The 22,168-nt window shown below is 36.0% G+C and overlaps 1 protein-coding gene across 2 annotated transcripts in view; it reads right to left on the bottom strand.

Moving 5' to 3' along the window:
- kcnab2b (potassium voltage-gated channel subfamily A regulatory beta subunit 2b) overlaps positions 1-10,558 on the bottom strand; it is a 125,508-nt gene extending 114,950 nt beyond the window's left edge. Inside the window, exons 1-2 of one of the 2 annotated variants that reach the window (XM_056448823.1) lie at positions 10,476-10,558; positions 5,331-5,413 (exon numbers count right to left, since the gene is read on the bottom strand). The gene's annotated coding sequence lies outside the window, so the exon portion shown is untranslated. Of the gene's footprint in view, positions 1-5,330; positions 5,503-10,475 lie in introns of those variants that run through there. The other variant, XM_056448822.1, reaches the window with a different exon arrangement.
- Between the last annotated feature and the right edge of the window lie 11,610 nt (positions 10,559-22,168).

Here is a 22,168-nt window from a genome sequence, read left to right as displayed (position 1 = left end):
TCCTTTCCAATTAAAGGTGGAAAAAACCCAAAAAATAATTATTTAAAAAAATTTATTTAAACAAAATAATAATAATCCTTACATGCAAAGCTGTGAACCAACAAGATTTGTCCTTGTGTCAAACAGGTATGGTTGGGATTCTGTTTATTTCTATGCGAAATTGCGAGATTTTATGTTTACCCTTTTAAAGCATTTGTGTCCCATAAGAAGACTTAGATCAAAATCCTTGAGATGAACTTTTTGATCTCTTTACAAAAACTGTGAAGCGTGAGTATTCTTTTGAAACAGATAGAAATCTCTTAAACTTGACTTTGATATAGAGTATATTCATTTATGTTTCCAAAATAAAACAAAGTTTTGTACTGAATGCTCCAATCGCTCATTTAAACAAACAATAAATGAAAAACTGGTAGATTTATAATGCAGACATAAATAGAGAGAGAAGGGAACAACAGAAAATCTAAGAAGGTGAGTTAGATTTATAATATCAAGTTCACATTTCTGCTGTCTCATGCTGTTACGGGTGGTACAGTGTGGGGGAGGGATTCATATATACAGTCAGTTATGAGCAGCACTGCAACACACACACACACGCACACATCATTTTCACAACTCAGCAGATTCTTTCAAAAAACAGAAAATTATAATATAATAATTATTATATTATAAGTATATGCATCTTAAATAACAGTAATATTAGATAACAAATAATGTAAACTACAATCTCTTAATGTCCATATATGGGGCCTAAAAATATGATGCCATGCTGAAAACCTGGAACGAAATTAATTTATACTTTGCTCTTAGGATTTTGAAAAAAATATTACATGATATCACTTAATAATTTAATAACTTACACCAATAATTCTATAACTAGTTGTTGTCAGAACTAAATTGAAAAAAAATCCAAACACATTTAATTCAGTTAGTTCCCAGAGCAATATTTTTCAAATTTAAGACGATGTTGTTGTAGTATGAAAGCTAGCTCTGTTATTTTAAAAAATGCTAACAGATCACTGTTAAAATACTGCATTTACCATCTATTAATATTTAGAGCATACACAAGCTTGCATAAAACAAAGGGGGCTGGGAAATAGAGTGATCCACCCTTCAGACATATGGAGTGAGTCAGGTTTAGAGAGAGAGAGGGAGAGAGAGAGAGAGAGAGAGAGAGAGAGAGAGAGAGAGAGAGAGAGAGAGAGAGAGAGAGAGAGAGAGAGAGAGAGAGAGAGAGAGAGAAGGGAAGGGGTTGGGCCGAGTTTGAGATCATAATGCAGTGAAGCCTCAGTGTTGCCTCATCAGGATTCTGGGCAGTTTTCTGCATTGTCAGCATGCCCTCACTCCCTCTCTCTCTCTCTCTCTCTCTCTCTCTCTCTCTCTCTCTCTCTCTCCTCTCTCTCTCTCTCTCCTCTCTCTCTCTCCCTCTCTCTCTCTCTCTCTCTCTCTCTCTCTCCTCTTTCCAGTGTTTTGTGTGGAGGCTCCTAACTCTGTGAGCTGAGTGGTGGTCAGTGTCTGCTGTCCACATCCCACTTCCCCAAGGACTTTTAAGAGCTGCTGAAGAACACAGGAAGCGCTGGCCGTCCTCCTGCCAGTGCTTATTAGGAATGCATCCAAACTGGTTTTCTTTACTGCCTTTCTCTCTCTCTTTCTCTCTATCAGTTAACTACAAAATCAATCAGAAGTGCTCTGTTACAGTCTTTGCAAAAAAAAATAAATAAAAAATCTATTTTCTTTGTCACATCCAAAACTTGATAATGCTGTCATTCATCTGGTCTTGAAAGCCCTCTTGAATTTACCATGCAAGACATTAAAGGTGAGCTAAGCAATGTTTGAAAAGAGCTTTTGAACATAGTTGCAGTCCCAAAAACAAAGGTCTCTTGTGTATTTTTAAAAACACTTTTAATAGGAGGCATACTCATATAAATATAATATGATGGCTATAAAACATAGTTCACCCAAAAAAAATGAACCTTTCCTCACCATTTACTCACACTCAAGCAGTTCTAACTTTTTATGATCTTCTTTCTTATTGAACACAAAACAAGATATTCTGATAAATGTTAGGGAATAGCAGCCATTGACATCCATACACAGTAAAACTCAAAAAGTTAAGGTAACTTACTCCATTTGAGTAAATGAAGCAATTTGAGCACAGCAAAACCTGATAAATGAAGAGATCTCAAACCAACTGAGTGCTGTAAAACCCAACAAGTCCAGGCAGCTCAAACCGTTAGAGGAAATCGATTGCTACAAACCATTTGAGTAAAAAAAAACTAATCTACATGAGTACTATGAACTTACCCCATTTAAGTTGAAGTAATGAGGTATTTAATTAACTCATTACTTTCAACACTGAATTCAAAACTCTATTCAAATGAGTAGAATTAAATTTCAGTCAATTTTGAGTTAACCACACTCATTTCATTTGATGAAGTTGACTGTCTAGTTTTGCAGTGTAGTAGGAACATCAAATACTATAAAAATCAATAGCTATTTTTCCAACATTATTTAGTTCTTATGGGAGACTATACCTTTAAGTCATGACTTATTCAGAATCAAAGTAAAAATGTGCATTATTCACCAAAAAAATCTATCTAAATATTATTTCTATATGTTCACTCATTTTCTTTTCAGCTATAGTTCCTTTATCTGTGGTCGCCACAGTGGAATGAACTGCCAACTTATCCAGTATAGGTTTTTACGCAGCGGATGCCCTTCCAGCTGCAACCCACCCCTGGGAAACATCCATACACACTCATTCAGTACAGACAATTTAGCCTACCCAATTCACCTGTTTACCGCAGGTCTTTGGACTGTGGGGGAAACTGGAGCACCCGGAGGAAACCCACACGAACGCAGGGAGAACATGCAAACTCCACACAGAAATGCCAACTGACCCAGCCGAGGCTCGAACCAGCGACCTTCTTGCTGTGAGGCGACAGCACTACCTACTGCGCCACTGCGTCGCCTATTTCTATGTTTGTCCCCTTGAGTTTAGTCTTGTGATTCACTTTTTCTGGTTTTGGCATGACATAGAGAAATAAATATGAAACTAAACTGCTAGTAGTTGGCAACAAGTCCCCATCAATCAGTGACAAGCAAGTCTTTATGATCCTGAAAAGCATTAAAGTTCTGCTTCTGCTTTGTTTGGAACTATTTTAGTTGGCAAACAGGACAACAAACAGACAAAATTGGATCTAAAATGTAACTCAAACATGTTCAATATTAGCTACTTTGCTGAACCACTGTATAAAATGATCACCACTTTTATTTGCTTTCTTCTCTTGAATTATAAGGTCAATTAAGATGTGCTTGATTCAAAGTGAGTGACATACACAACATCAGATTGAATAACAGCTATAATATTATAATGGACAATGAATATTGCCTCAGCATAAAAAAATGAAATTAAAATTAATTGTAGTATGAATGTGGAGTTCCTACTTTCTTATCAATGAACCAGTTAAAAAGTTTATAAAAAATTTATTTCAGTTCAATTAAAACTAAAATCAAGTCTGATATAAACACCTTCAAAGGATGTTACAAATCTGTATGATTTTTTTCTTCTGCTAAAAGCAAAAGAAGATATTTTGAAGAATCTTGCATAAATACATTAAATACTATGTAATAATTAAACAACCTTCTAAATAGTTTCCTTCCTTCTAAATGCAATATCTAGAATTTTTGGTCTCGGGTGAACTATCCCTTCAAGTTCGGTACTTTGCTTTCAGTATAGATATGCAAACTTTTACATCCTAGTTTGAGTCATGATATTTTAAAGATGACAGAAAGAATGCAGGTCAAAATAGCCCACACCTTAATGAACTGAAGTGGTGTTACTGTTATATTAGGTTACAACAAATTTCTAAATCAAGCTATTTACAGCAAGACCAGATCATGTCTTGAATATTGGGAGGGGAACGTTTGTTTTATGAAATATTGATACAAAGGAAGTTCTAGGTCTAGATCTAGTTGCGAGGTGATCATTTTGAATTAATAGCATGTAATATTTGAAACTATGCACACATTCCCTATTGTTTGCCTAATATGATGAAAACACAAAACGTTGCTTGTTTCATTATATTCAGGTACGAATTAGAAGATTGATGTAAATTATACCATACAGTATGTTCAATTCAAAAAGCCGAAATTTGAAGAAAAAAAAGTTAAGTAGTTTGCATTGGATATTACAGTCAGTCATTTAATATCTTAAAACAGTTAAAATACTTACCTACTTGAATCTTACAATGTTCTATTTCAATTTTAAACTGACGATTCATATTGGAACCTCAGCTGTTTTCCTGTTAACCATAAACTATTGTAATTTTATTGGCCATATCAATCATTTTGACATTGTCCAGTGTTGTTAGACTACTTCGACAGACCAGCTGGAAAAATTTGTACTATTCAACCTTACTTTTTTGTGATCATAACAACAAAAGTCATGCAACTAGTTAAAATACTAGGACATTTTGACCTTTTATAATATATATTTATTTTTTTAAACATTAGTGGTACTCTAGATATAAGACTCTTTAATTACTAATAAATCGGACTTCAGAAAAGACTCATGAGGATTTCATCTGTGTAGAGTATGAATGATGATCCAAAACATGCTGTTTTGTTTATCAACAACTGCCTTCAGTAACAAATTTAATTGGATAGTTTACCTAAAAATGAAAAAAATATCATTTATTCTCATAAATTGTCACCTTGTACACCCCTTATGTCGCTCCAAACCTGTATCACTTCTGTTAAACACAAAGTATACATACCTTTATACTGACAAATCCCTTTTAGGATTTATTCTTTTATCATACACACAAGAAAGATAGTCATACAGTTTTGAAACAACATGACATTTGAATAAATGTAATACATTTTTGGGTGAACAATTCTTTTAACTCATGAACATACAGTATAGAGCACAGGCATGAGATGGATGTTTAACCACTTTAAAACCCCAAATCCACCTATTTTTCCTCATATAATCCCAAATATCCCAGTTGGACTTTCAAATTCATCTGAAAATACAGAATAACTGAACATTTGAGGCACCTACAGTAGCAACCCTATGACTGCAGTGAACCAATCACAGTGCAGAGTTTGAACTGAAGCCAAAACTCTGCAAAAGTAGACAGTGATTACCTACGGAGTGCTAAAAACAGGAGTGTATAAATAACATTATCAGACGTGACATATGTTAAAGATGAGCTGTGAGCATCTTCCTGCACAGGATATTGGCATTAACTAGCAAAAGAATTCACACACAAAGACTACAGACTCCAGTATGGAATAAAAGACATACTGCAGTTGAAATGCACACTCACCGGTGTGTAGGGCTGTGTTGCTGCCTGATAACTCCAGCTTGGCTTTCACTGTGAAAACACAGACGGGCTGAGCTGAATCCTGTCTGAAAGGTGTAAGATAGAGAAAGCAAGAGACAGACAGAGAAGAGAGAGAAAGGGAGGAGTGAGCCCAGGATGTTGCCAATGCTTTGGCTTGCAGTAATGTATTCCTCTCCAAGCTCAGCGAATCTGCTATAGCCGGCTATGCAGATCATCAACTGTGTGCGCGCGCGTGTGTGTGTGTGTGTGTGTGTGTGTGTGTGTGTGTGTGTGTGTGTGTGTGTAAACCTATCTAAGGTTGAAAGCATAATAAATGCTGCTCATGAACATATTTAAGTGCTGCATAAACTAAACAAAAGGAATTCAGAACAACTATGTCTATTTAGGTCTATAATGGATAGATATTTTTAAAAACTCGATGAAACAATCAGGCAAACAAAACAATGCAAAGTGCTTCACTACTAGAGTATAATTATGAACTGGGAATACAATACAGAAGATCCAGCTGTTTCTTGCATGACTGTAGTGGTATGATGATCTTTGTAGGCGTTCAAAGAACTCAAAATGCTTGGTAATGCAGACTTTAAAGAAAGAAAATCTCTATTAAAATAAAGATTAACAACACATACACATCCATTGGTTTTCTTTCTAAAAACATGGTGTTTGATCAAAACAGCTGACTTATAATGCAAAACATTCAGACTAAAATTTGTCACCCACTGGCTTTCACAATCCAGTTTTATAAAATAAAATAAAAAAATCACAAACTAAATGGTTGTGGTTTCTATGTTAAATATGCTGATTCTTCACTTCAGTTTCTAACAGGACATTTTAACTAAGGAAACTTTACAAATAATAAACATGTTTTGCGCAATAGGAAGAATCTATGTACAGTATATTAAAGGTTCTTTATGATCAATAAAAGCCGATAATGTTATAAATAAACATTGATAACAGCTGTCAGTTAAAATATAATTGGATGAACATTCTAGCAAATAACCCAACTATGGTGCTTTTTAGAACTCAAACATTTATGCTGAGTCATCATGATACAGCAAGCTTCATGGATAAACAGTCTGGGATGTGAATGTAAAGTACAGTAATAATATAATAACTAAAATTAACAATAATATATAAAATAAAGTAAATTAGTCTATGGGCTAAATTGTAAATATTTTTAAAACATAGCAAGGATCCCTATTATTATCATTGCTTGCTTTTTTTTTTTTATTATGGGAGGATGGGAGAATGTTTGCAAAAAATTAGCAGAACAGAATATTTCTTTTTTTACTAGCTTTAACTTAACTTATAAAATAAAATAACATATGTCCTAACACATATTTATTTATTTATTTATTTATTTATTTATTTATTTATTTATTTATCACTCCAAATGGTTGAAATTAATCATATTTTTCTGTATTTTGAAAGGATGTTGTTAAAGTAACTTTCTTTAAAATCGAGTACCCCTCCTTTTCTTTTCTTATGAAAATATGCAGAGAAACAAATTTGGAAGATTTTAGCTGAATCTATTATATTATAGGGGTGATGGTTTGAACTGACGTCTTTGAAGCTTTAAATTTACAATAGTCCTATTTAATCACAGTTTACTGTCTTAGAAACAAATATGTACTATAGACTTTCACTTTGAAAAAGAAAATCCCAACAATTTGTAACTCCTAAGCCATCACATACAGTATGGCCCAAATTTAGTTCCTCTTCACTCTCAGGAATAAAGCAAACAAAACCAGTCACTGGGATGCAAAATGTACACTTTTGTAATGAACAAGTCCAAATTTGTACTTTAAAAGGTATATATCAGTGCCTAAAAACAAATGCAGACCTCATGGTACCTTAAAAAGACAAAAATGTACATTTAAGGTACAAATGTTGACCTGTTAGGTACAAAAGTCTACTATTTAAAATGGTACCACCTCCGTGACAGGTTAATCATGTTTATTTGTGATAGTGTTGGAGTGACTTTTTTACATGGTTACCCTTATAAGGATTATTTTCAAGTTCAACATACTTTGGGATCAACAGACAAACTTAACGGGCATGGTAAATTCAACCCAGGCTCATTCTGATTACGTACCCCTATATACGTTTCTACAGAGCAAAATACATCCTAGGAGCTACGTGTTTTTTTGCAGTTTTTGTTTTTGGGAATATACCAGTAGCGGCTGTGTGCGCTTTTTTCAGATCTCAAATTTCTCTCGCAACTGCCATTCGCGCCTGTTCCATCCGACTCCGCTGATGATTGACTGACTGACCAACCGATCGATCCCCCCACCCTCCCCAACTGCAGTGTTTTAAAAAGCCCCCTGATTTTTACCACATTTTTGAATTTTACTACGTTCTCACCCTGTGAACGAATTTACTTGTTTATTTTATTTTTTTTAGCTTTTGTTTTTGTCATACCTGGTTTCTGGAACCGTTCTTCACAGGACTCAAACCCCATCCTCGCAGTCAACTCCGCTCTGACATACGTGTCGAGCTACCGGACTATATTGCTATACAGCTTTATTGAACACAATATATTTTATTTTGTTTAACTTTAAAAATATTTTGGATCAATAAACATGTCAGGCTAAATAAATCAAATGAATCATTGTCTTCTACTGTCTTCATTAGTTTTAAAACCTTGACTTTTCCAAACCGCGGTAAACCTTGAAACCCATTATCGTCCCATGCCTATACAGTATATTAAAATGGCAAACATTTCAAGTCTTCTGATACAAAATGTTTGTTTGCATGAGAAATTCAAGCAAAAAGATATGAACATCCCACACCATGACATTCAAATCACAAGCACATACAAAGATTGTCAACAGAAGCAATGTCACGATCAATATCACATTGGAGGTGTGGAGTTCTGCATGTTTTTATGAATGCATGCAAATATTTAAAGCCCTTTGAATCTAGCAAATAAAGAAAGCAAATGAAAGAAATGGAGTACCCTGCACTACTGAAAAATTACAACTGAGGAATAACCTGGAAGTTGGGAGTGAGACAATCTGCTAAAAGATGAATAAAATGCACTTAAATTGCAACAGTACTTCATGCACTTCAAAGACAATGTATGTGCGCTAACATGAAATACCTCCTCAACTTACAGGTTCCAGAAGGCTAAACTATCACTTTGCTGCCAGGGATACAGAGGTGAAGGAACACTTTCTATAGATAAGCTCTAGTTTCTGTCTGGGCTGTATAAGGTGACGCTGCATCGCAGGGTTTGTTCCATCCAACTAAACATTCAACACTTCACTGAAACTCGCACCCAAAGCTCAGAGAGCCTCACTGGAAATAGAGGTGATAGCTGGTGAAGTAGGTGATGGCAAGGCTCAGCTACAGGCCCTGTCCTTGAAATATGGAGACAGGAACATTTCCATCCCTTCTGTCACTTCGGGTCTTAGAGATTTTGGTGATAGACTTGCTTGGAGCAGCTAAAGCCTTTTACTGTATGTCACACCACTTACGTCAGACAAAAATAAATAAATAAATAAATAAAAACCTTTTTAGCTGTAAAGACAAACAGAGTGCTTATGTAAATATTCTAATATTCCCTTTATTCATATACAGCTTGTCTTGTTTAAACTTGTTTACTGTTATTAAGCATATTGAATGTAAAGAACAGCATACAGTGCATCCGGAAAGTATACCTAGAGCTTAACTTTTTCCACATTTTTTATGTTACAGCCTTATTCGAAAATGGATTGAATTCATTTATTTTCTCAACATTCTACACACAACAGCCCATAATGACAATGTGAAAAAAGATTTTTTGAAATTGTTGCAAAATTATTAAAAATAAAAAACCTGAAAAAAATCACAAGTTCATCAAGTTCATAACTGCTTTTAATTCTGTTTCCAACAATACCCACTGAAGCTGAATGTGTAAAAAACATAATAGAATCATTTTATAATATATGGTGCTGACTGGTCAGATACATTCTCTGGACCATGTTCCGAACAAGAGTCTTTTTACCAAGGTCGAAAGTATTGAGCAAAAAAAAAAGCAATGAGTAGCAATGTGTTTTGAAGTGATCTCTGACAATGGAGATTAAATTTCAATTAGAGGTCAAACGGATGTGTCAATTGCTCAGAAAAGAGAAATCTAATGCCTTGTTGTTAGCTGTAAATAGTTACATTATATCCACTGACGTAATTATTATATAACGCATAAAGAAAATGTTTGTGCGCAAACATTAATAGCCAATACTAATATTCACTCAGTTTTACACCTAGCTTTGTAGAATCACTTCCACTGACAATACAAATCACGTCATGTCTCTACCTCAACTCTACCTAACACACAATATTTAATAATTCTCATATGAATTCTAATAACTGCGTTGATATTGTACATCTACTGTTTTAATTTATGTCCCAATACAATTAAAGCCACAATTGATTAAATTAATTCATCTATTAAAACACCTACAGTACTTAAATAGCCAGGCTATCAATGTCGCAAGACGACAGATAACATATAAGCCATTTAGTATCACCTTCTTCAGTGATGAAATGCAACGACAACGTTGGAAACCAATACAATGAGTCAAAAGGTAAAGAGGATAATGTTCTGCTCTGACACATACAGTAACACCACACAGGACGGTACGCCGTTTAGGAAATGCTACCTTGCTGCCCTTGTCATAGGGTTACAACCAGGTTTCATTAGGCATTAGTTTAATGAAGCTCATACAGATTAAGCTTCCGGCCCTAGTCCAGTAACAATTGTTTACATTAAAGCTCCTTTCAATTTTCAGTGACTTAAAGAAGCTACTATGTTACTAAGAAACAATTTTTTTTAAAGATAACACAGGAACTGCTCAGTGACGCGCAAATTCAGGTCATTATGTCACCGTGACCGAGGACGATGTAGCACGGGAGCGCGCGCAAATTTGTATCCCTTATAAAATCATGTTTCATCATTTTATAAGCATCCTTGACTGCCCTTGGAATGCGCCACAGGTGGATATAAAGGCTATTTATATTTATAAATGCTAAATGCATTTTAGGTATTTGTTATTACAGTATGACCGATATCTGCAAATACTGCATTTGCGCGCACTGAGAGTTGTAGACACATATTTCCGTTCTCGAGCTCGCGCGCTGCCTTACCTCTCTCGCAGAGAGATGATATGAGGGAATTCCTAATACAGAACAACAGCAGAAACATTGAACTCGCTTCAGAGCCACGCGCATCAGACGCACGCGAGCAGCTGTCATTGGACATCAGTGCCGCGTTGAGAAGCAGACCGGTGTTTATGACGCCATTTGTCAGAATCGCAATGCGTGAGGTAATCCTCTTCATCAACGTTATTATGACGTCATCGCGGTCGCAACTGAGGATCATAACGCAACGAGCGACAAAATCCTTCATGTGAATAGACGATGCTTCGGTCTTGTTTTGCTTTAACCCTCGTGTCGTGTTCACATCCTGATCCTGCCCCTTACTTTAGTGTCCCCGGTCAAAATTGACAGGTCTGTTTTAACTGCTCTTAAATTAGCACAAAAAAAAACTTTTTTTCACCACCAAATTTTTATTCAACATTCTTTAGCTGTGAACAATAAGAACATAATGAATTTATAGAAATAAACATAAAGTAACTGCAGTGAAAATACAAATAGGCACTGAAAATGTTTACAAAAGGAGCAGATGACAGATCAAAATACTTTGTTTCAATACTAATAGACAGCTCACTAAAATAACTATCGCAGGGTCTGTCCAAAGAAATTTACATTTTAAGCCATCTGAATGATTTACCAATTTAACAAAGCACAAACACAACTGTATACTTTCCTGTGTGTGCTCAAATTTTCATTTTTTGAGTCAGATGGTAATGGTCTAATTCAATAAAATAAATGATGCTAAGCTAAACGTGCTCCTGCTAGACCCAGAGATTGGCTGAAAGAAAGAAAGAAAGAAAGAAAGAAAGAAAGAAAGAAAGAAAGAAAGAAAGAAAGAAAGAAAGAAAGAAAGAAAGAAAGAAAGAAATTTGTATGAATTGAACTCGTACGAATTAGCCACTAAACTGACAAAACGTAAAATAGTTATGTTTCCTCATGAGATCAGGCTGGAGGATCAGCACATAAGCATGGAAAAGAGATGTGTACCTGCAAAAGACATTGTTCCAGCTTAAATGAGTGAGTGAGTGAGTGAGTGAGTGAGTGAGTGAGTGAGTGAGTGAGTGAGTGAGTTGGGGTGCTGTGTATGGGAATGATTTCTGTCTGAGGGATAAATATGGTCTGGATACCCATTCATTTCCTATGGTGGTCACTTGTGACCGGGAACACCACATGTAACACGGTTGATTAAAACACTCAAAATTCAATGAAAGAGATGATCATTGCTTTTATATGTTCAAGTGCATAGTGTGGAGGATATCATAAGGCCTTGAGGAAATCAGACGTAAAACACAATATGTTTTAAATTGTAAATCGGTCAGATTTTAACGACACAACAGGAAGGTTAAAGGATGTTTTTAAATAGGACTAATTACATAGTCAAGGTGTAAAGGCATTTTGCTGTTGTCAACAGCATAATAGTGCTGTGATATGACACACTCAAAATTTGTTGGACTGACACATTATATAATTTTTTATTTAACTCTTTTTTTAATGAATGCTAATTCTTTACAATACTGAGTTGAAGATATAATTTACCCAAAATATTTTAATCTGAATCTGTGGTCTTTGGTAAATCCTACAGTGTAATCCAATGGTCACCCTTTTTTTAGATATAAATATAGAGAAATAGAAACAAGTCCAAACCAGTCCTCATGGCTACTGATGATACACCGAAGAGAAACGATTGGGTTGTGCAAGAAATTGAACCTTATTTACAATATTATTCGTTTTAATCCACAGCCTGATCAAACATTTCTTGATTTGCCCATGAGTGTAGTGAGAGCAAGTTTCTGGTCACTTGATGATGTATGCATGAGTGCACATTTAGACCTGAGGTGACAACAGTGTGAGGATGCACAAAATGGTTCTTACCTTTGATTGTCCAAGATGCTCTATTGTGATAAATGAACTGTTACCCAAGTACGCACTCATGCTCACATCATCAAGTGATCAGAAGCATGCGCTCATTACACTCAAATTTTCCAGGCTGTGTATTAATAATACTGTAAATAATGTTCTGTTTATTGCACATACCAATCATTTCCCTTCATAAGGCCTTAGTGTATCGTTAGGAGTCACGCGATTGATTCAGCCTGTGTTTTTCTTTTTCATCTCAAAAACGGGTGGCCTTTGACTTGCATTCTACAATTCACCAAGGACCACGGATTTAGCTAAAAGCCTTCTTTAACATTCTACTGAAGAAGAAAAAAAGTCACCTACTGTACATCTTTAGTCACCTACTTTATTGGTGAACTATCCCTTTAAGACAGCTCTGTGCCTGCTCAAAATTCGAACAAGTTCAGTTGAAACACTCTGTTGGTGTGCTTCATTGAATCAGTGTGAGCACTGCCATCAGAAGCTTGGTGCACACAAAGCAAGTGGTTTGGGACCTCTAAAAAGATATGGATCTCTGTCTGCTTCTAAATGAACTCCGGTGTGATTGCTCTATTAGTGTGATTCATATGAATACTGTATGTGTGAATGCTGCCACTCAAACCTTGGTCCAAGCCAAACAGAGACAGCATCTCTTGAGATCAGTGAGGTTTACCTGCAACAGCTTCTTCTAGCTGGTAGCGTGGTTCACACAGGTGAGTGGGCTTGACAAACCACCTGTAGAAACACTCTTCACTTCCGTCTCAATAATAAAACAGCACTCCCTTGCTCTAGAACTTAATTTTCTGATCACTAACAGGTCCTTTGTATAGTTAGCACTTTCTGTTCATGTTGATTTGCTGAATGTCTCCTCAATTGTAAGTCGCTTGGACAAAAGCGTCCGCCAAATGACTAAATGTAAATGTCTTACTATCACCCTCTTAAACCTCACTGCCATCCGGATCACAGCCAAAGTAATCATTCTTGTTCTACTCACCATATTCTCAGCAGGATCCCAACTGCCATTTCCCACATGAAAAGCAGGTGTGCTAAAAACATGCTAAAGACAGCAGAAGACTACACAGAACACGCAGGTCGTACTAGATGGCATCTATATGTCCTGGCAGGATAAATGCTAAAATTATCATGGCTAGGAAGAAATAATCTGTTTTATGGTCTATCATGAAGACGAATGTGGTGGGCGACGTTGCAGAAGCTGTACACAGCCGAAGAGTCCTGCAATATTTCAGCTTTCCACTAGATGGCGGTATTAGCTTATTTTAAAGTGAGGCGCTATGAACATGTTGGATAATTTACTTCATAAAAGTGTTTTAAAAAGAAAATATTTAAATAAATTATACATTCAAAGCTAAACAATAACATATTAAAATGTTAGTTTTGATTAACTTTTTTAAAACAAATTTAAAACAATTTCTGCACAGGAATGTTTATCTATTTAAAATGAACAATAAAGCATAGATTAAAAAAATTACAAATGGATGTAAGTGCATATACAGTAAGAGTGCATATAAATAAAGGTGAGTTCAATTCACAAATGACCATCATTCACAAAATTATTTTGTGTGCCAGTCCATGTAATAAGCAGACACAAAGGCAACAGTTTGCATTATATGCCACAGATATATTTCATCACTGTGGTTCCTTAAACGCATTCATTAAAACAACGGATTAAAGATTTGGGTTGCTTGAACCAGCCTATTTCTGTGAGTGTGTGCAAATCCACCAGCCACTGTATGTGATTACCAAAATATGCAGCCAGGCTTTAAGGTCTCACCGCAGCTATTTCCCTTTACACAAGCTTTTTTTATTTATTTATTTGATTTGATTTCTCACAAAAGAAGCTTATGGTGTGCGTATGATCACAGTGAGGCAACCCTTATTAAACTTGCTTGTAAACCAGGTAACCTCATAAGAATGGGGGATTAGATTCAGAAACACTAACAATGCAAATACACCCGCAGTGCCATCTGCAAAATGCCGAAACTTAAATCAGCCACAGCACAGCAGCTTCCTAAACACCCAACTTTCTTTTCTAGCCCTCTTTGTTGTAGTAAAGCAGGGGAAAGCCGCTCCAGACGCAAAGAGGGAAGGAACAAAAAGCCTTTTGTAAACTAATTACTCTAAGCTATTCTTTTGCTGCCTGCAAATAAAAACATCTTTTTTATGATCAATTCAGATTTGTTCTCAATGAATCTGACTTCGCCTACACAGCAGAAATGAACAATACATTGTATTGTGCAGCGTCCCTTAAAAGTTTGCATGTTTTTGCAAGTCAGTTTTTTCCTGGAGTTTGTAATCTTCTTGTTTGTAATCTATAAGAGTAATACTCACTTATCAGTATAAATCCTTTACTCTCAGAAATACAGGTGCAAAATCTGTCAAAAGGTACACTTTTGTACAGTACAGATCGACATTAGTACCTTTAGGGTACACATTTGTACTTTTAATGTTTACTAAAGGTACTGTGAGCTACACAATTGTACATTTTAGGTATTAATATGTACCTTTGAAGTCATGTTAGGAACAAAAATGTACCCTTTGAAAAGGTACCACCCTAGTGACCGAATTTGTATTTCTGAGAGTGTTCAAAATAGATAAAGATGTATTAAACATGACTTAGAAATGGTGTACTAGATAGAAATCTAGATTAATTACTCTTCAAATCAAAATGTGACCATTATGGTGATAAATAATGCTAACTAAAATGTATTTTATGGTTTAGAAAAAACAGCATAACCAGTTATTTCATAAACATCATCATTCATTCATTCATTTTCTTTTCTGCTTTGTCCCTTTATCATTCTGGGGTCGCCACAGCGGAATGAACCGCCAATTTATGCAGCATATGTTTTACGCAGCGGATGCCCTCCCAGCTGCAACCTATCACTGGGAAACATCCATACACACCAATTCACACACAATTCACCTGTACCGCATGTCTTTGGACTTGTGGGAGAAACCGGAGCACTCAGAGGAAACCCACGCCAACAGGGGGAGAACATGCAAACTCCACACAGAAACACCAACTGACACACCTGGGGCTCGAACCAGCAACCTTCTTGCTGTGAGGCAAATATGCTACCCACTGTGCCACCATGCAGCCCACATATCATCATATTACACACTATTTTTTAAATACATATTAATTTTATAGATCAAGAATGCAGTTAGTTTAGTAAAAGTGACAGCAAATGCATTACTTTTTCTGAACTGGCAGAGGCTTGATCTGTTTCAGAACTTACAGGATTTTTCTTTTCTTTTTTTTTAAATACGGGGAGCTCTGCAATTAACAACACACTCTATAACCTTCATTTAGCTTTAAATAAAACACGTTTGCTACTTTTGTAATTTTTGTCTAATTGAAAAGTAAAATCACTGTCCATTAAGGTAATGCTCTTTTCCTTTTCTTCCATGTGTTCAAAATAAAGAGAATATTTCTATCACAGAAATGTAAGGCTCTGCTATCTTCTTTTTTGCCAATTCATTCTCTCTTTGCGTGTGGGATTTTACGTGACTATAATCATTTTTAATTCAGCAATTTAATTTTTAAAAGCGAATTAATTAAACTAAAAAGTAAATCGCATGACATTTTTTAAAAAGTAACTCAAATATTATTACTTAGTTTTGAAAAGTAATGCGTTACTTTACTCGTTACTTAGAAAAGTAATATTATTATGTAACTCGTGTTACTTGTAATCCGTTATCCCCAACACTGGTAGTGTTTAAGTGTGTGAATGAGTGTGTATGGGAAGGGCATACGCTGCGTAAAACATATGCCGGAATAGTTGGCGGTTCATTCCGCTGTGGCGACGTCTGATAAATCAGAGACTAAGCCGAAGGAAATTAATGTTTCAAATGATTACTGTATTTTTAATCAAATACATATCAAAGCCTTAGTGAACATAAAGTCAAAAACATAAGAAATACTTTACTAACACTAACATTTTGAAGGGTAGTGTGTTATGATGGAAACATTATTTTATTGTAAAATAAGGTGTTTAAAACCATCAGAGAAAATCTACAAAAAGGACTAAACGATGATCTACAAATCATCTAAACGAACTTAAACTGCACAATTGTCACTGCGGCAGTGTGAACCGCTGTGTGGCTCCACGTAACAGGGTGTTTTTATTATGCTTTCAACATGTCTTAGCTACAATATGCATGACATGTACGCCTGTAGAGCTTTTGGAGTTTCTCCTCTCTGTCCTCAGACCAGCCCCACATGCCTTGTATCACTCGCACCTAACGTCAAATCAACACCTTCGGCTACAGGAGCCCTTGGCCTCCATTACAACACCCACAGGAAAGAGACAACTGATCCGGCTGAAGGAAATGTTGCCATACGCTGTAATAAAGACACTGGGATTATAAGCAATGACTCACAGCTTCACTGCTCGCGCTGCTTCTGCCCGCCATCATGGGGGAGACTGATGTCTTTATGAGGCGATGGTGATGAAATGTTGCATAGCGCGATCTTCTCCAATGTGGGAAACAAGAGGAGCCATTGAGAAGGGCAGGATAAGCCCATGATTAGATTTACAGGCTATTTAGTTTGTAGTGGGAGAGGGAAATTCACCGCTTTACTGTGTATCAAGTGGGGCACAACCTCATACAACTGAGGTGACCCAGCAAACAATTTTGTGTTTAATAGATGTCTAATAGACATCTAAACATAGGCAGCTTGGCTAAAATGTAGTCATTAATTTCTGTTTTTGATGACTGGTCTAGTTTTGGCCTATTCTTTATAGCCTATTAGATTTTCACTGACAGCCCAAATTTAGCCTTGTTTTAGCCAAGACGACTATGTTTAGACATCTATTAGACATCTATTAGACATATTTAAAAAAAATGCTTGCTGGGAAATTGACGCAGAATACACTTTCAGGCGTTTACCTTGTCATTGAGTCATTAAGTCAAGTCATTTTACTTTCTATAGTGCTTTACACCATGTAGATTGTGTCAAAGCCATTTTACATACAGTAAGTTTTTCACTTACATTTTTTAAGTTGAACCAATTTAGTATTTTTAGTTTGCATAAATTAAGCAGACTTAAAATGAACTCCACTTTTTGCAAAGTCCCCATAAAAAGTATACCATTTTTTAACCCATTCAGCTGATCTTCGGGGCTGGCAGAAGCACGTTTAGCTTAGCGTAGCATAAATCATTGAATCAGATTTGACCATCAGCATGTCCTATTATAATATTCCTAAGTTGCTATTTGCTAGGCTGATATGGAACTATACTCTCATTCCAGAAACTTTTCATTTTCCATCGGTCTCAGTAAATGATGCAACTACAGAAGAGTAAAGCTTTAAATAGGAAAATTGTCAAAACTCCTTTTTTTGAGCGAGATGCTAACGGTTTATTCCAATTCAATGACTTATGCTAAGCTAAGCTAAAAGTGCTCACGCCAGACCCGGCAATCAGCTGAAAGAATTTAAAAATGCTAAAACTCAACTCTATATGACTTGTAAAATTAGCCTATTTAAAAAAATTGGAGTTTAAAATTAAATAAAAATTTGACTGAAAACATGACATTGAAACCTGATTAACTTACTAAATCAAGTTGAGGTAAAAACATGTATTGTCATGACTTTTTTAGTTATCAAATAATTTTTTATAGTGTAGTAGATTAGTGGTTCCCAAAGTGGGGGTCGGGGGTCAAGAGACAATAAAGGGGGGTGGGGGGGGGGGGGTCACTTGGTGATTTCCAAAAATATCATATATGTTTTTATACTATTAGATATTAATATATATATATATATATATATATATATATATATACCATATTTTATCCATAACCTGCAGAAGATAAAAATAGTATTTAATAGTTACATAAAAAACAACATGTAAATAAAAAAATCACCAGCCTTTCAATTTTTTCCATTGGATTGCGACCCCTGGGGTTATTAGGCTAGATTAATGACACAGCAATAGTGTTAGTTGCAGCAGATTGATTTTAAGGCACAAAGTTCAACTTTGACATCTTTACAGCACTCACGTTCAATAAAAATAAAGGTCACGACTATAGAGGATGTTTTCCAAGTGGTGATCTCCAAAATAAGTGAAGTTTTCAAACTAATTTCGAGAGGAGCACGTGATATGATTGACTGCAGCTGGCCACTCATCTACATTCACTAGTTAGCCAATCAGATTAACCCCAACTCACTATAAGTAGCCTAGCTAGAACTACTCTCTTATCTTCGTTTTCCGAAGAAACCCCCCATCCACCCCTTCTCCTCCTTTTTTCTTTTACCACGGGGAGCTCTCGAGAACCACCTGATCTCGTTCTCCCCTCATATGCTCTATGGACCAGGCGGGAGCCCTGGGCTCACCTATCTCTGAGCTCAGGGTTCTCTCCTGGGACAGCATGCCAAACCTGCTAACAGTTGTCAAACAATATCTAAGTGTGAACTCTTGAAACCAAGAATAGTCTTGTGCTATAAATATTGCTCCCCAGTCTCATTAAGTGAGGTTAATATTAAATTAAACAGATGAATGATGACTATAAAAAATTATATGGTTGTTAGACTGTAGCACTTTTTTGTGTTGTCAATAAGCTTGTTTATATAGTTCCTACTGGTGTGTGTGCACCGTTGTGTGCAATGTCTGTAACCACCTCCAAGGATAGTGGAGGTCGCAAGTCACTGGAATTGTTATGTTGGGGGTCGTGAGCTGAAAAGTTTGGCAAACTGCTTAAATTTGTTAAAAAATATAGTTAACAATCAATTTGGGTTGGGACAATTCAGAACTGTGTAGCACCCTGCATTTTATTTACAGCGCATAACAATATTTCACTTTATGGGACTTATTCAGCATGCCAGACATGTAGAACGCTAGTGTAGTTCTACTGTAGATTAAACAGATTCAGTTCAGTTTAATACAGATGTCACTGTTGAAGGGCGATCTACTGAAGAGCTCCACCAATCTAAACCAAGCAAGCCACAGGTACCAAAAGTCCACCAATTGACAAAAGTGGAGAACAAACCATTGGAGAATCCAGGCTCAGAGAACTAGAGAAACAGAAAAGAGGCAGAGCTGCACTCTAAAAACAATAGCCTTGAGAATGATGAGCATCTATCGTGGTGGAAGTAGGTACAAGCAGGTCAGGGCCATCTGCTCATACTGGACAAAGGCATCTGTTTGGAGACTGTTTTGTTACCATGGTCTTTTGCATTCTTGACTCATCAATGTCCTCACGACAGTTAACCCCTCAGCATTTCTGTAAAACTGGGCGGTTACCAAAAGTAAACTGCACACTGCTCTTGAACCATGGTCTTTTGGTCTGCATGGTTTTGGTCTTTTTTGAAAGGTGACTCTGAGGTTTGTTTCCTAAATAGAGTCACGGCAATGCTTACTGGTACTGAGTAATAGGACTTTGAACAAACCAAAAAGGCGAAAAAGGAAAAAAGCTTTAGCCTACATTTTTATTTATTTATGTATTTATTATAAACAGATGTTTGCAGATGACTGTAGCTTGTAGATATAATCTAGAAAATACAATGGGATCACAGCATGAGGCATCAAGCCCAAGCCAAGTTTCAAATTTGATAACAATACCTTAGAAAAGTGTTTTGTTGTATGATTTGCATCGTTTGAGTGAGTGAGTTTGAGTTTTAAGTGAGTTTTGAGTGAAATTATATACTTATATATCATATCTATAAATGTATTTGTTTTATTTAAGATAATTTATCATTTATAATGTTTTTAGACATGTAATGCACTCCAGAATCTGACTTTGATTAGCTGTAAGCTATAAAACTTCTTCTGAAGCGTTGTCATACAGTGTTATGCCTGGATTTCATAAATAGCCTTGCATTTACTAACACAGACTATACTTAAAGTATTTGGAAGTAATTTGAGTATTCTTCTTGTAGAAAAACATCATAAGAACAATGCTTAGTTGCTCAAAGTGTTACAACAGTGCTTTTAAAAGACTAAACACTTTATTGATATAGTACACAACCAAGCTAATGTGGTCAGAACACAAACAAGTCACAGGTAAGGAAGTGTTAAGCGTTTCTCCCAAAGAAAAGCCTGTCTAAGCAAAATGCTAGAAGGTGTCTGTAGCTTCGCTCACGCTCCGCCTCTTTGCCCTTATTTGGCTACCCCCTGTTGGCGCGATGACGCACGAACAAAAAAGGTTACCGTTGGCCACACCCACTTGCAGCTTCATTTGTGCTCTTCAGAAACCCATGGGTGATGTCACGGATACTACGTCCATATGGTTTGACATAAAGAGCAAAGCACATGCCATATTTTTATGATTATGATTTATGATTATATGACTCTGGCATAATAAAAGCTCAGCTGCTTTCGTGCCACATCACCCTCATCAGCAATTGCTTATACGGCCTTATTTTGCTTCGATGGCTTTCATCCTTACTCTGCTTCTTCTTACCACAATAATAAGTTACTTTAGCTCATTCATGAACATGATTTCTGCAAGAGGACATAATGAAGACTCCCATAATTCCACACTCAGTCACAATGTCATCCACCTATGCCATGTTTATTCTGAATATGCATTCTCTAACGGCAAAAATTACATACTGTGCCTTTAAGCAGCTGCCTGAACAGGGTATTTCAAGATTCACACCTACAAGTAAATTTGAAATATATCCAAAGTAGTCGAAGGTAAACACTGACAGTGTGACTGTTGCCTATTAGTACAGTCTTAGGGACTAAAAAGTTATATTCATGTACAAATGTGCTGCCATGGCATGACGGATAGCAATCTCTCCCCCCGTTTCACATGGTAGCTTCCGCACAGACTGCATTTGCCTTCATCTGCTATAGCTGGCTCTGGTTTTGCAATGCGTAATGTCACTTACAGAAGACCCTGACCTCCGTTAACATATGGACTCCATCGATTTACCATCGCTTCCTCTGAAAACCTCAAAATCCCCTTACACATGGAAGATTTACACCCAAAACATCATGGTATAATGTTTCTCCCCCCTCTCTCTGTCTTTCTTGTTCGTACTCTTTCCCTGACTTTTATACTCTGCCAACATGTTAGCATTTGGGCCGTTGGTCATGGTGCTGTGGATTCACATAGCAGTGGTAATGGAGAACAGAGATTTTTCTGTTATTACTTGGCTTGGTTTACATGTTTGTAACACCTCATTAGCCAGTCTGAGAAGAGTTGTTTTAAACATACAGTAGTTTAAACATGCATGTTAAAAGAGATAAAATCATTAGTATGAGATCATTCACGCATATCACAGTACTGTAAACACATGGATGATTTACCATTGTCCTCTCACTTTCCACATTTAAAATCTAACAATTAAAATTCTGAGGTTTGTTAAAAACAGCTGTGGTTGACGGAACTTCATGGTAAAAAATATACAGTATTTCTGGTTTTACCGAATGGCATATTGGTGCATTCATATTTTACGTTTACACAGAGACAAAACACAATCAGGGTAATGCACTTGAAACTAATGTGATATATGAATAACAAAAATGTGACATGAAACACTCTGATATACTTACAATAAAAACAGAATAAACAAAACCATATGTGATGATGTGTAATGCTGGGACTTACGATATCACCATAAATAATATGATACAGTATGTATAGGTTTTCTTTCACAGTACTTTACAGTCAATGGATGTATAATGTAATGTTAAGCAATTTGCAATTTTTCATCCAATATAATGTAACTTTTTAAGTAGATACATTTTTACTGTGGGAATTTTGAGTCACAGAAACTAGTATATGGGTTTTTAAGAGCAACTTCTAAGATAATTGCATTTTAAATATTATCTAATTTTAA

This window comes from Danio aesculapii, chromosome 23 (assembly GCF_903798145.1).
Source record: "Danio aesculapii chromosome 23, fDanAes4.1, whole genome shotgun sequence".
NCBI classification, from domain to species: Eukaryota; Metazoa; Chordata; class Actinopteri; order Cypriniformes; family Danionidae; genus Danio; species Danio aesculapii.
Note: the sequence above shows the minus strand (reverse complement) of the source record. Positions and strands in the feature narration are given on the sequence as shown.